This window comes from Trichechus manatus, unplaced genomic scaffold (assembly GCF_000243295.1).
Source record: "Trichechus manatus latirostris isolate Lorelei unplaced genomic scaffold, TriManLat1.0 scaffold00132, whole genome shotgun sequence".
Lineage (NCBI taxonomy): Eukaryota > Metazoa > Chordata > Mammalia > Sirenia > Trichechidae > Trichechus > Trichechus manatus.
Genome location: NW_004444068.1, coordinates 298422 through 304176, shown reverse-complemented (window position 1 = coordinate 304176; position 5755 = coordinate 298422).

The window sequence follows — 5755 nt, the reverse complement described above, 5'->3', positions numbered from 1 at the left end:
TGAAGTGCAACCACTGCACTCTGCTCCATAAACTTGAGGAACAACTATAAGTCACGTCTTGTCAATTTTTGCTTTTAAATTTATCATTAGCTCCACCCAGCTTATATCAGGAAGACAGTGCTACTGTTGCTAGCAGCCACTGAATCAGCCCGACTCGTGGTGACACCATGCACAATGGAACAAAATACCTGGTTCTGTGTCATCCCCATGATCAGTTGCAGATCAGACCATCAGGGAGATAAATATTCCTTTTCGTGATTTTCCCTCCCCCAGAAATGTTCAGAGAGTCCAATCAAAGGCCCTCCAGCTTCCATGCTTACTGGAGAGAACTCTGCTGTCCACAGGGACTGCTACCCTTCTTCTTCTTCTTTTTTATTTAGATATAATTCACATACTATGACATTTACCCCTTTTTTAAGTGGTTCAGTGGTTTTTTTAGTATTTCACATAGTTGTGCAACCATTACCACTATCTAATTCCAGAACACTTTCATCACCCCAAAAATGAAACCATGTACCCATTAGCAGTCACTCCCCAAACCTGCACTGTCCCCAGCCCCTGGCAACCACTAATCTACTTCCTGTCTCTATGGATTTGCCTATTCTGGACATTTCATAGAACTAGAATCATACAATATCCTTACCCCTATTTTTTGCTTTATTATATCTGCATTGCCAGATCATATAGCCATTGCATACTTTAATCTCTTTTTTTAGCCCTCATTTCAAGTCATTTTGGATGTCTAAGGCTTGTTTTCTGGTAGATTCCTCAGGAAATGCTCATGAAAACAATGGCCTCTTAGTTTATGCTTTTGACTCTGCCCTTTATACTTGAAGTGAGTTTTGCTAAAATGTTTGGCTTAAATTTTCTTTCCTTGGGTTGCTAAACTATATTATTCTATTTCTTCTGGCATGGAACATAGAACATGTAGTTTAGCTGTCAAACAACCTGATGATAACGTAATTCCATTGCCCTTATAAAGCTTGTGCTCTTTTTCCCTAGATGCCTCCCTCTCCCCAATTTTTTTCTTTTTGTTTAAAGTCCAGTAAGTTTACTAGAATAGCCTTGGTTGTTCTAAGTTGATATTCTCAGGTAACACTATGCTCTTTTAATGCATATTTTCAGCAAATTTTTCGTATTTCTTTTATTACTCAGATTAAGTTTTTTTTTTAGGGACTCCTATATCTGTACTTTGGATCTTCTTATATTCAGTATTTGTCTCCTTTTTATCTCTTTGTTCATTTCTTTGTTTTTTCAAAAAATTCCTTTTTTTCATCTATTTCTTGTAATGAATAGGGAAGACTGAAGAAGAATCGATGCCTTTGAATTATGGTGTTGGTGAAGAATATAGAATATACCATGGACTGCCAAAGAACGAATAAATCTGTCTTGGAAGAAGTACAGCCAGAATGCTCATTAGAAGTGAGGATGGCGAGATTTCATCTCACATACTTTGGACATGTTATCAGGAGGGACCAGTTCCTGGAGAAGGACATCATGTTTCATAAAGTAGAGAGTCAGCAAAAAAGAGGGAGACTCTCAATGAGATGGACTGACACAGTGGCTACAACAATGGGCTTAAGCATAACAATGACTGTGAGGATGGCGCAGGACAGGGCAGTGTTTCGTTCTGTTGTACACATGGTTGCTATGAGTTGGAACTAACTCGATGGCACCTAACAACAACAACATTTCTTGTAAGGCATTATTTGGTGTATAAGTGTGTGTTGCTTGTTTTTTCTTATATTCTTCTAGTTTGTACTTCATTTCTGAATTTTTTTCTTATATTTCTAATCTCTGAGATATATCACTTCATTTCTGAGTTTTTCTAATTCTGATTTGTTATTTTTTTACACCTTATATCACTTTCTTAATGTATTTCAGCTCATTTTAAAATGGTATGTTATAGTTTACATGTATATTGTTGCATATGTCCTTTAAGAGTGATTTCATTGCCTGCAGGATTTTCTGTTCCTTATTGTCATTTTTCTTTTAGCTACTTAGTATGGTATTTGACACTTTAATAGTGTCAGTTTTGTGTGCAGCTGTCTTTCTCATTTTTTTATGTAAATTTAATTTTCATGATTTCTTAGATTTGGTTCAGATACCTTTTCTAACTTCTTATGTGCTCCCTTCTCTGTTGTTCTCACATAATACTAAAACTACGCTGGTTTGCTTGGTGTGGTTTTTGATTTGTTTCCTTTTCCCCTTTTATCTGAACTTTTTCCCTTCATCTCAGTTGTCCCTGTGCTGAACAATTTTGATTCATCCCAGCAGTTTCTTCTCAGTGTGATGTCTTGTACTTGAAAGGAGACCTAGTGGGGTCAGTTATGAGAATCTGCAGAACTACCTGGTTCCCACCCCTTTAAGACTTACCACAGATCTCTCACTAATGGAACATGTAAAACTTTTCCCAGTTTCAGCTGCTGTTCTCAAATTGACTTGCCATGCCTTCCACTGAATAACTTTTAATTTATGTAGGGTTCTTCTGTTCTCAGGTCAATCAGAGGCCCCACTGCTCCACTCTGCTTTTTGCTATATACACAACAAAAGACCACAGGTCTTCTGGTATTAGTGATTTGTCCCCATTTGCTTGTATTTGGGGGCTTATGAGGATCTCTTGTTGTCTTCTTTGTAAATATTTGGTTTATCTGGTTGAATGTGCTTTTATGTGTGGATTCAAAAGATTCTAAACCTATGCTATCATATCCACCACCATCCTCCCAAAATCCCACACCAGTTATTTAACAATAAGTTAATATAAATAAAACGTTAACTAGGTATTTAAAAAACTGAAAAGGTATAGTAAGAATCCTTGAATATTACAGAGCTAGCAACTTCAGGAAGCAATTACCACATCTAGGGCTGGGAGACCAAAGGAGGGTCCACTGCTTGGCTAGTGCTGGCATTTCTGAGGAATAAAACTGGCTGGTGTTGGTTTCCTGGCAGGGGAGCGGGGGAAAAGGGATATAATCAGCATGGTTCTGTGTGTGAAAAACTGTCAACTGCTGCCACTGTAAGGAAATGTCATTGACAGGGTGAAGATTTATGGGGGTGATGCTAACAGGAACACGAAGCAAACAGTATGAAAAAGTAAATTCTTTCTTCTTCCTGCCTTTGGTCACCTTTTAGTGACCCCTATTGACAGAGACTAAAAAGGAACCATCTGGCAAATCAGAAATGTGATTTGCAGGGTTCTAGTTCAAGATCACAAAGCAAAATACAGAAGGGTAAATTTGAAGCTGAGAGAACAAAACCTTAAAAACTGGCTTTTAACAGTTATATCCTTTGTAAATTATGCCTTTTATCATTGCATAATCTTTCTCTTTATTATGTTTAGCACTTAACTTTATCTGATATTAATGGTACCTCTCCCACCTTCTTTTTGTGTGCAATTAATTGTCTATCTATATTTCCATTTTTTTTATTCTCATCCTTTCTCACTACTTTGCTTAAATGTGTTTTTTATAATATAAAGTTTTTTTTTTTAACCTAATATGTATGAGAATCTATTTTTAAAATAAGGGAATTTAGTCATTTATATTTTTATTTCTTTCATCTCAGTTTGTGTTTACATTTTAAAAAACTTCTCTATTTCCCTTATTCTGTGTTCCTGTTTGGTCACTACTTTTAACTCTCTTTTTTCTTTTTTAAATTTGGAAATTCTACAGTATTTTTCATTCCACTGGTGATTACCTATCATTTGGAGACACTCAAAATGAGATCCATGTTACATAAAAATAAGATTACAACCATTTCTTTTCACCAGGTGCCCTGTCCCTTCATTAGATAAGCCCTTTACAACACTTTGACTTCCCCTCAGCACACCCCCAACTTCTAGGATTTGTTGATATATTTTCATTGCCTTTAGTTATAGTCTATTACCAGAGTTTCCTTTGCAATATGCTGCTTATATTTCAAGAACCCACACTTCGCACTCATAAATTCCCAGCCACTCTACTATCTCTGCTTAGATTTTTCTATTGGTAACAGATGTGTCAGAGCTCGTCAATCTTTCATTTTCTCTATCTTGAGGTCTTTATTTTCTTTCATTTGTTTAATTACAGTCCTTTACCATTTCTTCAGAAGTGGTACTGAGTGATACAGTCTCCCAATCATATTTTCAAACAATTTTCTTTGAAATTGACAATTTAATGATATCTTAATTGAATTAGAATTACTGGATCACAGTCCTTTTTCTCAATGTAAATGATACTTTACTTCTAGCTTTTAATATTACAAACATAGAGTCTGTTCTGGCTGAATTCCTTTTCCTTCCTAATTAGTCCTTCTCTGTGGATGCTAATTAGACTTTTTTTTGTCTTTATTCTTATAACTTACAAACTTCACTAGGTTAATTCTAGGTATGCCCCCAAACAAAACAGCATTAAAAATCAATATGAACACTGCTGAAACAAGTTAAAGAAGACACAAATAAATGGAAAGACATCCTGTGTTCATGAATTAGGAGACATAATATTGTTAAGATGTCAATACTACTCAAATCGATCTACAGACTAAATGTAATCTCTATAAAAATTCCAACACCTTTCTTTGCAGAAATGAAAAAGCCAACCCTCAAATTCCTATGGAATTACGAGGGGCCCTGAATAGACAAAACTACCTTAAAAAAAGAACAAAGCAGGAGGACTCATATTTCTCGATTTCAAAATGTACTATAAAGTTACAGTAATCAAATCAGTGTGGTACTGGTATAACAACAGACATATAGACCAAAGGAATATAACTGAGAGTCCAGAAATAAACCATGTCTAGGGCCAATTGATCTTTAACAAGGGTGCCAAGTTCATCAAATGGGAAAAAAATAATCTCTTCAGTCAGTGGTGCTGGGACAACTGATCTTCACATGTAAAAGAATGAAGTTGGAACCATACCTCACACCATATACAAAAATTAACTGAAAATCAATCAGTGATCTAAATATAAGAACTAAAACCATAAAACTCTTAGAAGAAAACAAAGAAGTAAACCTTTAAGACCTTGTTTTTAACAATGGATTCTTAGATATGACACCAAAAAGATAAGAAAAAATAGATACATTTGACTTCATCAGAATTAAAAACTTTTGTGCATCAAAGGGCTTTGTCAAGAAAGTGAAGAGACAACCTACAGAATGGGAGAAAATATTTGGTAGCCATGTATCTGATAAGGGTTTAATATCCTGAATATATAAAGAACTCCTACAACTCAACAACAAAAAGACAAACAACCCAATTAAAAAATAGGCAAAGGACTTGGATACACATTTCTCCAAAGAAGATATATAAATGGCCAATAAACACATGAAAAGATGTCCAATATCACTAACCATTCCAAAACCAAACCATACCTGTTGCCATTGAGTTGACTCCAACTCATAGTGACTACCTATTAGAGAAATGCAAATCAAGACTGAGATACCAGTGCACACCACTAACCAAAAATCAAACCAGTTGCTGTCAAGTCTGACTCATGGTAATACACAGGGTCACATCCACTAGGATGGCTATTATCAGAAAAACGCAAAACAACAAGTGTTGGCAAGGACGTAGAAAAATTGGAAACCTCGTGCACTGCTGTTAGGAATGTAAAAGGGTGTAGCAGCTGTAGAAAACATTTTGATGATTCCTCAAAAAGTTAAACATAGAATTACCATACCAAACCAAAAAACCAAACCAGTTGCCGTCAATTCCGACTCGTAGCGACCCTATAGGACAGAGTAGAAATGTCCTATAGGGTTTCCAAGGAGCGGCTG